The following is a 13,996-nucleotide window of genomic DNA, read 5'->3' as shown; positions in this document are numbered from 1 at the left end:
AAGAGTCTAGGAGTGCTGGTGCCTTGGCCGGATAGCTCAGTTGATTAAAGCATTGTTCCAGTGTACAAAGATTGCGGGTTTGATCCCCCATCAGAGCACATACAGGAACAGATGGATGTTTCTGTCTCTTTCTCCCTCTCTAAAATCAAATAACTTTATTTTTTATTTTATTTTATTTATTTTCTTTTTATACAGAGACACAGAGAGAGTCAGAGAGAAGGATAGACAGGGACAGACAGACAGGAACGGTGAGAGATGAGAAGCATCAATCATTAGTTTTTCGTTGTGACATCTTAGTTGTTCATTGATTGCTTTCTCATATGTGCCTTGACCGTGGGGCTACAGCAGACTGAGTAACCCCTTGCTAGAGCCAGCAACCTTGGGTCCAAGCTAGTGAACTTTGCTCAAACCAGATGAGCCCGCGCTCAAGCTGGCGACCTCGGGGTCTCAAACCTAGGTCCTCTGCATCCCAGTTCAATGCTCTATCCACTGCGCCTCTGCCTGGTCAGGCCAAAATCAAATAACTTTTAAAAAAGATTAACAAAAAAGAATAAGAGTCCTGAAAAGGAAATAATGTTCATTTTAGTCACTTTTAAAAAAATCTTATCAACTGGAACAAAAAATTGCAGTTCAGGTTTTGGTTAGTGACCCTTCTCAGAGTCCAGTGGATGATGATACAATAATGGGACCAAAAAGATGGCCTTTTAGACCTGCTTCTTGCGAGGAACAGGATTCTTCCAGACACTCCCTGACACAGTTCTATTCTTGTGCCTCTTTCCCGTTCTTGTAGCTCAGATTCTTCAGAGTCTGACATGAATCCCAAGGCAGCATAGCCCTTTGATCTCTATAAAAGAGTCTGATTGAGCCCTTTAACATTGACTCCATTTTGTTCCCCTTCCTATGCCCACTGTCATAAATGTATCATCAGTCCGTTAGCCCAGAGGCTCCTAGAAGTCCACCTTTTCCTTTCAAGCCCTGATAGATAAAATCTCCCAGAAGCAGCAGCTCTTCAGCTTTCTTCAGTTGTCTGCCCCAGCATGTCATAGGGATCCAGCACAGGTTGGTCTCCCACCTCCTCCTTCCTCCCTTTTCCCCAATCCTCTCTTGCATTTCTCCTTTGGAATGGTCCTAATTAGTGAGTTTAAGGTGAGATTCTTAACCTGGAATTCATGGATGGGATCACTATTGAACTTCAGGAGGCCATTGCCTCTTGAAATTGATTGCAAAAATCATGTAAGTATGTACATTCTCTCTAGAGAGATTATTATTTAAAGAAAAAATTGTGTAAAAAAGAATCACCAAGCTCAAGGGTAATGAGAATTTTTAACTTAAAAAATACCAAAGAAGAAACAATTCTGCCTGAATTGGTACTGTATTGAACTGGCAATCTGCCCTTGCCTCCTGGGGCCTCCAGAGAATTTCCACTGAATTGAAATCTTCATATTAATCTGATTACTAACAGGCCTACTCAACAAATTCAAATTATTGACAGCCACTAGAATGTGCTAAGGATCTTCTCATACTTGCACTCTGCCAGACCACTGCTGATATATAGAGGAAAGAGATGATCCCTCCATAGCTTCGTGCTGCACTTCATGTCTGGGCCCAACATAACACTGAGTGTTATTCATCACAGTTTTCAGTTTCTGGCACTCCTGCCTCTCAATGATCTAAGGGATATCTCTTGTTAACTGTTAATCTCAAAATACAAATCCATACCACTTGGTAGAAATATGCTACAACTTTAGCTACAACTAAAATCTGTTCTAGAGAAATAGTTATTCCTTAAAGAGTTGCAAACTGGCCTCCTACACAAATCTGCCGTTCTAGGTAGCCTCAGTATCACCACAGAGTATGGTCTCTGCTTGATATGTATAATGAAATAGCTTACCCAGTAGTTTTCCCAGCAATAAGACTAGTTCTGTTCCAAATACATTTAACAGAAAACGGCTTGCATCTTTGAAAAGGCAGGTTTTCCTAATCTTTTCCTGTCTATATGCCTATAAATAGAAATTCAGCCAAGATACTCTGTTACAGTAATAAATTATATAGAAGGACAAAAGGAGTATTTTTGACTCTTTTATTCTAGTTACCATACCCCCATTCCCTTCTAGAATGTTTCCAGAGGTGAATTCCCTCAGAGAAACATAACCTTTCTCTGCTTGGAAGCACTGTGCTTACAGAAGGAAGCCTGTTCTGTAAAAAAATGCTTTAATGGTGCCACCTGGTGAAGAACAGGAACATTACAAGGAGACCCTCAAAGCGAATTTATGGCTTTCAATTCAGTGAACACTACCAAATGCTTACCAAAGGCCTGGCTGTCTGCCAAGTAATGGGTGGCTGGAACAGAAGAAGAACTTGAATAAAATGTATTTGAAGACTATAACAACCAACTGCAATAAACTAACGGGTTTCCTCCAGCCTCTTACACACCTGTAATCCTGAAGATCACCCTTCCTAAACCATAGCTCTGAACATTCATTCTCTGCATAATGTCCCCTTTACATCTGGAATTAAATATAAAATCCAGTGGTTGGGAGAGTCAAGGCCTTCCCTAGTAGGGCCTGGCATACTTTTTACCCATACATTGCATTTCCCAGGTACATTTTCTAGCCATCATCTCATCAATTGGAAGCCCATATCATCCAGCCAGCTAGAAATGATTCTCTAGGGTATCCCAGCTCTTTTAATCTGCATGAGTGGACTGGTTGAGTCCCCCTAGCCCTTCATTTTATTTCTCTTTCCAAGTGCAGTCAGAAACAAATCTCTCATCCAGAAAAGGGCTTTCTGCAGCCTCAGTCAGGTGCACCAGCTTCTGGGGTGTCCAGCAAGGCTACTCTTCCATCTGCCCTCTCTTATGCTACCTGGAAATGGGAAGTCCTCAGAAACAATATGCAAAGCTTTTTATTATGAATTTGTGCTTTGATTTCTAGGAATAGGGCTCATAGCTTTCATCAAAACCTTAAGTCTATAAAGTCAAAGAGGTTAACGAACCCTATAGTCCAAATATGCTATTCACCATTTCCCTGAAATGTCTATTTTTCTGATCTGATTTTTTTGCTCATTGTCTTTACTCTTCCTACTCCATTCCATCTCTGCCAGTTGGAATCCTACTGGTTCTTTGAGGCCCTTCTCAAATGCTGCATCCTTCACAGAGCCTTTCCTAATATGACCTGTTCCTCCTTTAAATGCCCAAATCTTTTTGTTTGTACCTCTTTGAGGACAATTACTATATTTTTCTTTACTTCTATTATTCTTTATGTGCTTGTTAATCCCCCTTCTAGATAATGGATATCTTGAAATCTTGGACTTCTTTCTCACTTTATAGTCTCTGAAGAATTGACCTTATTTTATTGACTTTAAGGCACCATTGATTGTGTGCCACATCATTATTTAAGAAAATAAATTAAGATAAAAACCTGCCAATTGAACTATCACTATGCTTTTTTTTTTTTTCAGGTATAAACGATCCCTTTTATTTTAAGTAATGCACGACACTGGCCTGGCTTTGCTCTGCAAGCCCTCAGTCAAGATACAGTCAAATAACTATGGCTGCAGGTTCTTCTGCACGATCCACAATTCAGACACAGAGCTGAGGTGGGTGGGAGGGGCAGGAGGGTGTCAGAGGGCAGACTGTCTCCAGCCCTTGCCTCTGTTGGGCTGGCCAAAGCTGACGTACCCCATGGAATGGTGACCAAATGGCACATGGCCCTCCCACAACAACCCTGGGGCTGTTAGGAGACTGCCCTTCAGAAGCTTTGAGCCCAGACCGTTCTAAGCCTTTTTATCTGGGTTATTTAATAATAAATTAAAGTAACAGCTTGGTCCTGAGGATGCTGAGCCAGCATGTCCACAGTTTTTGGCACAAAAAAATCAGGGTCTTTATTTTTGGAGTGCAGGATTTGTTGGCTTGCTTGTAAGTTCATTTTTTAAAAAAATCACATTCCCTGTGAGCTAAGACCCTGGGGCATGGGGTGGGCAGGGGCTCTGTGAGAGCCTGAACCTGGGACACAGAGTTGTCTCATCTTGTCAGCTCTGGCACCACACATGCTGTTCCTCTTGAGAAGTGGGGACAGGTCAAGGGTGTGAGCCCAAGAAGAGTAGTGGAGCCATCAGGACGGGGTCATGGAGAGGCCGAGCTGCCACTAGGCAGCTTTGGTCGAGATGAAAGGCCAGTCCCACCCTGGGTGAGGGCAGAGGTGGAAGCAGGATAGGGCCGGGCTGGGGATGCCTGACAGACCCCTGGGGGAAAAGGATGAAAATAGGCCCAGGCCCAACTGGCACCGCGCAGCACATTCCTGCAAAATCTGCTTTCATTTTCTCTTGAGGTGTCCATCACCTGTAACAGTTTAGAAGTGATATATATAGAAACCATCAAATATGATCTGAGATATAAATTAACAAGTACAAGGCCTCACATTACATGATGTGAAAAGGCTAAAAACAGCGATAGAAACTACATTCATAAAAGTGCATCGTCAACATACAACGAAGGCTTTGGCTTGTTCTGGTGCCCGCAGGGAAGTGGGCATGGCTGGCAATGAGCTGCCTGGCGCTAATCCCCAGCTCCCTGGAGACACCCATCCCTGGCCGCTGGTTTTTTGTTTTTTTCCTTTAATGACAACTCCCAAGGAAACTGGGTGTTGAGAGGGAGGAGCTCTAGCAATAGGCACATTGGAGGGGAGGGGCGGAAGAAAGGACCAGCGCCCAGGCTGAGGTAAATAGGCCAACTCTAAGCTCCTTGGAGATACAGGCTCCCAGATCCCTGCTGCCACTCCTCCCCTGAGGGAGGAGCAAGAGGGGAAAGGCTGAGACCTCACAGGGATGGGCAAGGCTGGCCAAGGAGGAACAGAGCTGGTGGTTTTGGACATGGTGGCAGCACAGGGGTTGGAGAGGGCTCTGGCCTAGCAGGGTCATACTTACAGACAGCCTGATATAACTCTCCTGGCTAGCCTGAGTGGCCTGCTCAGGTCAGAGTGACCCACTGGATCAGAGGCTCAGTGTGCTGTCCATTTTCCTGTCTGCTGCAGTGGTGGAACAGATGCCAGGCCAGGAGCACAAAGGCCATTACCTTCAGCTCTTTCCAATCCAGCCCAAGGCCCAAGCCCATAGCAGGGGTACTCAGAGCCCAGAGGGCACACAGTCTCCACTTAAGAAACTGGGTACAGCATTAGAGTGACTCCAACTTGTAAAACAGAGACAATTGCATTGATAAAACTGCCCCCTCGATGGGCAGTTCCACATCTCAGGCCCCTGCTTGGGAAGGCAGGGTCACGGGGAGGCAGAACTGACTCCTCCTTCCCTGAATAAGGCAGCATAACATTTGCTTCATCTTTGGTGAAGGGACTGGCAAAGCTGACCTGGGGGTTCCAGGGAGAGTGCAGCCCAGGTCTCTGCCTTCCATTGGCTGTGGGATGCTGGGCTTTACCTCAGGCTTGGGTGGGCTCACACAGCCCAGAGATGCCCTGGTGATCTCCAGACCTGGGGAAGGGAAACAAAGTAACACTCTGAATGAAAGTTAACACTATCGGGACCCTCGTGTCCATCTTGTGTCCCCAGACCCTCTGGGCAGCTCTGGTGCTGATTGCAGTGTCAGGACACAGTCATGAGGGTGGGGCCCATGGCACCTGGCACACTGTTCCTAGTCTCTTACCCTCCACACTGAGCTTCGGGGTTGGAGCTCTCAGGTCTGGCAGGCTGGGGCTTTCAGTCCTTGAGGCTACAGCCATCCGACTAGTTCTGAGCCCCAGTGGTGGAAGGGGCACAGACAAATGCTGGCTGGACTATTGCTCCATGGTCCACAACCTTGCCTGGGAGAAGCAGCAATTTTGCTGAGTCCTATAGCAGCTCCTTGCCCATGAGCAGGGGCGGCCGGCAGCAGCGTGGCTTTGAGAGCTCAGTACACAAGCTGTGCAAAGTGGTGTGTGCGCAGCTCCTCGGCCGAAGGTCTCCGGCGGGCCTCCACAAAAATGCGCCTCAGGAAGTCCCGGCCGTGCTCTGAGATGTGGGAGGGCAGCTGAGGATTGGTGGGCTGCATGGCAATCTTGAAAATGGCAGCCATGGCTTCATACTCTGCCCACGGTGGTTTCTCTGTCAGCATCTCTACCACAGTGCAGCCCAGGCTCCATACGTCCGCCTTCCCTCCACAGCCCTCGCAGCTGATCACCTCAGGGCTCATCCAGTAGGATGTGCCAGTGACTGAGCACATGCCTGGGCCCGACATGCAAATGGTCTGTAGGCGCTTGCTGGCCCCAAAGTCCCCAGCTTCACATTCCCGGCAGTCTTGAAGGATGTTGGCTCCCTTGATGTCCCGGTGAACGATCATGTTGCTGTGCAGGTAAGACATGCCCTCCAGGATCTGCCAGGTGTATTTTCGGGTCACACTCTCTGTCAGAGCTCCATAGGCCTTCAAGTGGTCCTTCACTGAGCCCCCTGGCATGTACTCCATGAAGATGGTCAGAGTCTTGTCAGCGCGGTATGACAAGTACTGCACAATGCGCCGTGCTGCAAGTTCTTCAGCAACTCACACTCCAGAGCACTCACCTGCTTGTCTCAGGACTGTCTGGGTCAAATTGGACCAGCTTGGAAGCAAGTTCACGTCCTGTGTCCACGTCACAACACAAATAAACCCTGCCGAAGGCACCCTGGCCCAGGAGCTCCCCCCGGCGCCAGCTGATTGGGGCACTAGGAGACTTGGTTGGCACATTCCTCTCCTGCACAGATAGGGTGTTCTCGCTGTCCGCATTCTGTAGGTGCCCTCGGGGGTCCAGATATTGCACTGCCAGACCCATGTTCTCGCCATTTGTGCTCAGGGAGCGGCTGGAGGGCACCAGGGAGAACAGGTTACTTTGATGACGTCGTATTCGGGGAAATGTTCTTCTGCCATCGTTGTAGTCTTTATGGTGCATAGAAGCATGGTAGCGCCGGGGGTAGGTTCCACCTTTGACCCTTTTGTCATAGAGCTGAGTTTCCCGATCTGAGAACTCCTGTCTGTTGTCTGGGAAGCTCTGGGCTCGGGACATTCGTGATTTCCGGAAGGAGGGACTGTCTGCTGACCTGTCCGAGGATTGGCAGCTTCCTGATAGGAATCTTCAGCACTGTCCAGGGGATCCAGCATGCATTGCTTGCTGGTCTCTGGAATGGACTCCCCCTCGCTGTTGATGCTGGTGTAGGACCTTTGCCGGGCGATGCGCTGCTGTCGTTCAGGCACATAGCCAGGGGGAGGAGAGCTTCGGCCAGGGTTCTGGGAGCTGACGGAGAGGTGCCTGCTTCTGGGCTCAGGGGTCTGGTAGATGGTATTTATATCTCCTGCAGACTGGGAAGCTTTGATCCGCACCTGCCTGGACACCCCGGAGTGGGGAGAGGAACTGGTATGGTTTCTGTCCTGGGACAGCAGCAATATCCTAAGACTTTCATGCTTGAGCTTCTATCCAAAATGTCAATTGCTTTATCAAGATCATCTTGGTTCTTCATCAAGATGGAGAGCTCATTGTTCATGTAATGTAGATCAAGAGGCTGCCCAAACACTGTTGTCACCTTGTGCTCCACATCTTCATATCTTACAGGCGGCTGAGTGCTATCATTCGTCTCTCCCCATTGTGCTCAAACTTGATCCTGATGTCGCTCTGCCTATTTGGGTGGCCCCTATCTATGCTCTTCATGGTCTCATATCCAGGTACCCGAGGACGTCGGCTCATCTGGAGGGCCACCAGACCCTTCATGATTGAGTTCAATGCCTCCTGTTCGTCCATGGTGCGATGGCGGCGGCTGCTCGGCCCGAGTGTCACCTCCGCAGCCGGGGCTGCGTGCTGGGGGCCCAGGCGGCGGGGACGGCAGCGGGCCTGGCTCCACGCGGTGGGCACGGGTTGCGCTCGGGGCCCCCCGCCGCCTCCCCAGGCTCCGGCTCTGGCTCCGCCCGCGGCCGGGCTCTGTGGCATGAGCAGGGTGGCCCGCCACATCCCCAGCGCTCCTCCGCTCGGCCCGCCCGCCTGCTAGCCCCTCAGTCCTGCAGTCGCTGCGTCCGGCCACCGTTCTCCAGCTCAGGAACCTCTCACTATGCTTTATTATCGCTTATATTTTAAATTTTCACTCTTATTTAAAGACTTATTTAGAAGTAAAACTTTTTTTGTATTGCTACAATGCACACAGATTTAACTGAAAGTCATGCTAGTCTTATAATTTCTTCATACTGAGTCCAACACTTCTGAATTACTTACTGAGTCAGAGTTGTTGATGCCTGTATTTTCCATGTACTTATATTTTTCTGGGCTATTACAGTGTTAGTAAAGCAGAATTTCTTAGAAAGAGCTTCACTGCTGTCTCTGGGAATTTCTTCTGGACCACAACACCTATTCTGCAAATTTTGAAGTTAGGAATTTTTTGGTCTTGCCAGAAAGTGTTCAAGGAAGATGTTCAGACAAGAATCAAGTCTAATATTTCTTCAAAGGGTCTTTAAGTGGTTAATTAAATGAAACATCAAGGAATTATAGATTTCCACTCATGTCACCTAGAATAACAACTAGGCCCAGGCATGTACAGGCAATGACAACTATATCTTAACTGCTCCTTGGCCAACAGGGACTGTAAACTGACGTTGATAATTGTTTATAAGACACATCCTATTTCAGAGATGTTAAAATGTGTGTTTTGGGTTGGGGAGGCAGTGTCTGAAATCAGTGAAGTCAGCAGCAAAGAACCTTTCTCATTGGCAGAAAATAGTTATTTAATTAAGTTATAAATATGTAAATGAGAAATTACAGGATTTTAGAGTGATGGATAAAAATGTCATCATCTCTTAGAATCTTCAAAAATACTGTTGCTGAAAGAAACCTTAGTGATGCTTATATGGCCATTTTATATGTACTCAGATGTCTGAAGAGACTGCCTATATCTCAGAGATCTGATTAAATTTAGCTCAAATTCAATTTCCCAAACCTTGGAACTCTGCAGAATTTCATATAGTTTCTAAAGTTTATTTTGCTTTGCTTCCCTCTGTATCCACACCGAGTCCATGCACACTGCCTCAAGTAACTCCTTATCAACTCTAGGGCACATAAAGCCCATACTGGTTTCAATAAGGAATATAACCCTACTAGACATTTAAAACTTTTTACTGTAGACTTGAATTTAAAAAATACTATAGGGGAGAGATCGCAAGGAAAGTTCCCACTGAGGATATATGCCTTTCACAAGCTTCTTCACCCTATGCTTCCTACACTCTCTTCCTCCTGCCTACTCTAGAAAAATGAACAAATTCTCTACTTACTTTGAGAAAAATAACTTCTCACATTTAGTCTCCTCATTGGGGAAAATTTATCTTATGTCTACCACTTTATAGAAAGTAGTACTTTTTATATATTAAAAAGTACATTATAAAAAATATGGCCTTCGGCCCTACCCAGTTAGGTCAGTCAGTTAAGAGCATCATCTGGAAACAACAAGGTTGTGGGTTTGATCCCAGATCAGTGAACACATGGGAAGCAACCAGTGAATGCATGACTGAGTGGACATCAAATGCTTCCCTTTTCCCTCCCCTGTCTTCCTTCCTCTAAAAAATCAATAAAAATTAAGCCCTGGCTGGATAGCTTGGTTTGTTGGAGTGTCATCCCAGAGTGGGGAGGTTGCTGGTTTTATTCTCCTGTCAGGGCACACACAGGAGCAGCTTGATGTTTCTGTCTTTCTCTCCCTGCCTCTCTCTAAAAATAAATAAATAAATAAATAAATAAATAAATAAATAAATAAATAAATAGAATAGCCTTCTTCTAAGAGGAGTTACAGTTAATAAAAGAAATAGATGGCTGTCCTTTCATTCCTTCGCGCCCGCCATCCCCTTCTTCATACAAGTAGCGCCTCAGCTCTAATTGGTCGGAGCGTGATGCTATCTCAGCCAATCACAAGCCAGGCCCTGCTCCAACGGTTACTGGGAGAATTTAACGTTAGAGAGAGAGAACAACACTAGGATTGGTTCCTCCACGAGATTTGCGGGGAAGCGCCATATCATCCTTAGATGGTAATACATGGAATTCATATAACCATATTGAAAAACTAATTCTCAGTGGAAATGAAATAACAGAATTTAAAATTTTTTCATTTAAAGGACTGCAATCTCTCAAATATTTAGACTTATCATGCAATAAAATCCAGTTTATTGAGAGAAATGTGTTTGAAAATCTTCCTTTTCTGGAGCATTTAGATCTGAGCTGCAATTCATTAGAAAAACTGAGCTTGGGAACATTAAAGGCCTGGCATAGAATGCAGTTTTTAGAGAAAATAATTCTTAATCATAATCGCCTAAAAACTGTCAAAGATCCATATCTTTTTAAATTGCCAGCATTAAAATACTTAGACCTGGGAGCAACACAGGTGTCACTTAAAACAGTTGAGACTGTCATCGTGAAGACCCGTAAATTGGAAAAACTGATCTTACCCAGCCGTTTGTCCTGCTGCCTCTGCCAATTGAAAAATGATATTGAGGCTGTCAGCAAGACAATTAAACTGCACTGTGAAGCTGAATGTGTGGTAAACACACCTTGTGATGAAGAACTGTCCACAGCAAAGAAAGCGTTATTAGATGCAGTAAGAAGCCGTAGAGAAAGCACCAGCACTGAGCTGACTATTGAACCGGAGAAGACGTCCCCAGAAACATATGACAACATGCTGTCAGACTATAAGAGACTCGTGATGAAGCTTCTCAAGGAGGAGCAGAAAGTCGAGGTTCCCAATGCAGAGTGGGAAACGGGCCACTTGAAAAATAAGAGTATCTGCCTGACCTGTGGTGGCGCAGTGGATAAAGCGTCGACCTGGAAATGCTGAGGTTGCCGGTTCGAAACCCTGGGCTTGCCTGGTCAAGGCACATATGGGAGTTGATGCTTTCAGCTCCTCCCCCCTTCTCCCTCTCTGTCTTTCTCCTCTCTAAAAATGAATAAATAAAATTAAAAAAAAAGAAAAAAAAAAGAAAAAGAAAAATAAGAGTATCCATTCCAAGAATGAAAAGATAAAAACAGAACTTCCACCGTATTTATTCAACAAAAACCTCATTGTGGCATTACTCATTTCTGTGGCAGCAGCGATATTATTTTTCCTTTTCTGTTTCATTGTGATCTGTTACAAATTGTACAAAGGAGGGAGAAAAGGAAGCTCAAGAAGCTCTCCAGAAAGTGAAATGGAGGCGGGCAGTGTCTGGAGCCGGAGGCCTCTGTGTCCTCATGATCTTTATAGACCACCAACCACCACTCAGAAAAAAAGTATGGTGGAGAGGCTACAGGATGAGTCATTCGATGAAGATGAGTCTCCGGACAAAATGTATCAAGATGAAGTCAGGATTGAAATATCAAAACCAGCTGCTGAGGATACAGGTATGGCCCAACCCTTTCCGGCTCTGCACTTTCTCTGCCATCTGCCTGAATCCAGTGTGAACCTGCGTGGCCTTGGCCACCAGCATTGCAGATGGACATGCTGCCTTTGGACAGTATGAGAGACCCTGATGGGAGGGGGGCTGTGGCACCTGTGGAAGCCTTCCTACACCAGGTAGCTGTTCCTATCCAGGTGGAGAGATGCACCCAGGACACTGCTGTTTCAATGGACATGGCCCTAAAATGTACAGACCCCCCACCTAAGTTGGGTGGCCTTGTTGGCACCATGCGGTGGGGACTTGGAGGTGGGCCTCCAGTTAACTCCCTGGGCAGAGTGCTCAGGGAGACATTGTGAAGGGTACCTTTGTACTTGTCATTTTTGGAATGGATGTAACATACCTAATGTGAGGCAAGCAACCCTAAAGGGGTAGAATGTAGGGCAGCTGTGTTAGGCTTGCTCGCTGGTGTGCCAGCTGCAAGCCCTTTGCTTGATTAGTGCGTAAGTGCCTGGCAGAGGCACGTGTGCATAGCCTATGTAAGGGTATGGGTGGTTGAGCTCAAGATGGGTGGGGGAATTGCGGATATGCGGATTGTCTGCTTGCCACTTTGAGGGGCCATTTTGCTGTCTGTTAGCCTGAGAGGCAGTTTCTCCTGCCATGCACTTGTGAGACTTGATTAAACAGAATGACCAAAAAAAAAAGAAATAGATGGAATGATGTGCCCAAGCTTGCATAGTTAATAAAAGCAATAGAACCAGAACCCTGTTCATTTAAATTATATAAATCAGTGCCCGCCCCATTAAATGGCACTACACCTTACTCTGCTACAAATGGTTTCAATATGCTAAGGAAAGCTCAGGGTTGCTTGCATTCAGCTTTGGGAATAAAGAAAGTCAAAAATTTCTATTAAAGCAGACAATTCTTACAAGCATGATGAGAAAAGACATCCAAGAAGGGAACCATGACTGAATCAATCTGCCAGCAAATATTTACCAACTGCCTACTACATCTCATGAAAGGTGTTAGGCACTGGGGCAGACTCCCAGAAATCATGAACCCGCCTTAGTTGCTCATAAGCTAATGATGAGGGAATGGCATGTTCTTGAATTGAGACAGAGTGCTTCTCAGAATATTGAAGGTAAATTCTGTTTTCTGTTAGCACTTTTAACTGAATTAAAGCCACTTTAATTTTAAAATAGGAATGGTGTGTGTGTGTGTGCACACGGGGGCCAGGAGGTGGGGGTGACAAGAGAAAATAGATAAGATGAAAGTTTTAAAAATGCTAAGAAAACCCACAAAATTTTACACTACACCAAGTATGACATTGTAAGAAAAGCAGTAGCAGAGATGGTCTCCTGTAATTCTCTGGAAAAAGTAAGTAAAAAGGGGTTGGGGGCATGGAAAGCGCTTATGGCCTCTACACTAATGCACAGACTACAGGAACTACATAAATAGAACTTGAGCCTTTATACAAAGAGGAAAATAAAAACTCACAGGTATAAAGAAACTTAGAAGGATGGGACTTCACCTGAAGCATGCAATGAAGAAAGGTGCAGTACATTGTTTCAAAGAAACAGAACTGTCAACTGGAAAAGACTTGCCAGTCATGTGACACACACCATATATTTGTGGGAACCTGCTTCAGAGACAGAAGTAGCTTCTTTGCTGTGATCTACACAAAGTCAGCCCTTGTCCTCAGCATTTCCACAATTCAAAGAGGAGGAGGAAAAAGGGAATAAAAGAAAAAGAAACAAAAGTAAATGGGAGGAATAAAATAAAAAACAAAAGAAAATAATAGAAGGAAAAACAGAGTACCACTTTTTATCACGAAGATAGAAATCTTGTGTGGAAGACTTGAAAGTGGAAAGAAGAAAGGAATTATTTGTGAAAATAAAAGAGAAGAAAAGTAGTGCTATCATTGTAAAAATGAGAGTGTGCCAAAACATAAACTAGATTATAGATCCCATGAGTAAGGGGAAGATTGATTTAATGTAATATAATCCTTCAGAAGGAAGAGGATGGCAGAGCAGAGCTGCAATTCTGGATCTACTTCTGACCCACAAGATGGGATTGATTAATAAAATGGGAGTGAGAAAAGTCTTGAGAGAAAGTTAGTATGCCATTTTGGTTCTTCCTGATAGCCGAGGGATAAGATGAGGGCTATAAAAAGCCTGACATCAAAGAGCTAAAAGATATGATTTCCATAGCCTGAGACTCTATGGGAGAAAAGGCTCAAAAGATGGGATTCTCTTAAGAATCAAATTCAGTCCGTGCAATTAGTTTGGAGCCCAATGAAGAGGAGCAGGTGGAATGACTACAGGGACCTCTCCATTGAACTCAGATCTAGAGATGTCAGGCAGAGAGTAGGCATAACTAAGAGAGTAGTGCACATATTTTAACACTTTATTTATTTATTTATTTATTTATTTATTTTTTACAGAGACAGAGAGAGAGTCAGAGATAGGGATAGATAGGGATAGAGACAGGAACGAAGAGAGATGAGAAGCATCATCATTAGTTTTTCATTGCGACACCTTAGTTGTTCATTGATTGCTTTCTCATATGTGCCTTGACCATGGGCCTTCAGCAGACCAAGTAACCCTTGCTCGAGCCAGCGACCTTGGGTCCAAGCTGGTGAGCTTTGCT

General features: G+C 45.2%; 1 pseudogene; it reads right to left on the bottom strand.

The window, feature by feature from the left end:
- Window positions 1-5,896: 5,896 nt before the first annotated feature.
- LOC136393143 (mitogen-activated protein kinase kinase kinase 3 pseudogene) lies at window positions 5,897-7,751 on the bottom strand (annotated as a pseudogene).
- Window positions 7,752-13,996: the final 6,245 nt, after the last annotated feature.

The sequence above is a fragment of the Saccopteryx leptura genome, chromosome 2 (assembly GCF_036850995.1).
Source record: "Saccopteryx leptura isolate mSacLep1 chromosome 2, mSacLep1_pri_phased_curated, whole genome shotgun sequence".
NCBI classification, from domain to species: Eukaryota; Metazoa; Chordata; class Mammalia; order Chiroptera; family Emballonuridae; genus Saccopteryx; species Saccopteryx leptura.
Note: the sequence above shows the minus strand (reverse complement) of the source record. Positions and strands in the feature narration are given on the sequence as shown.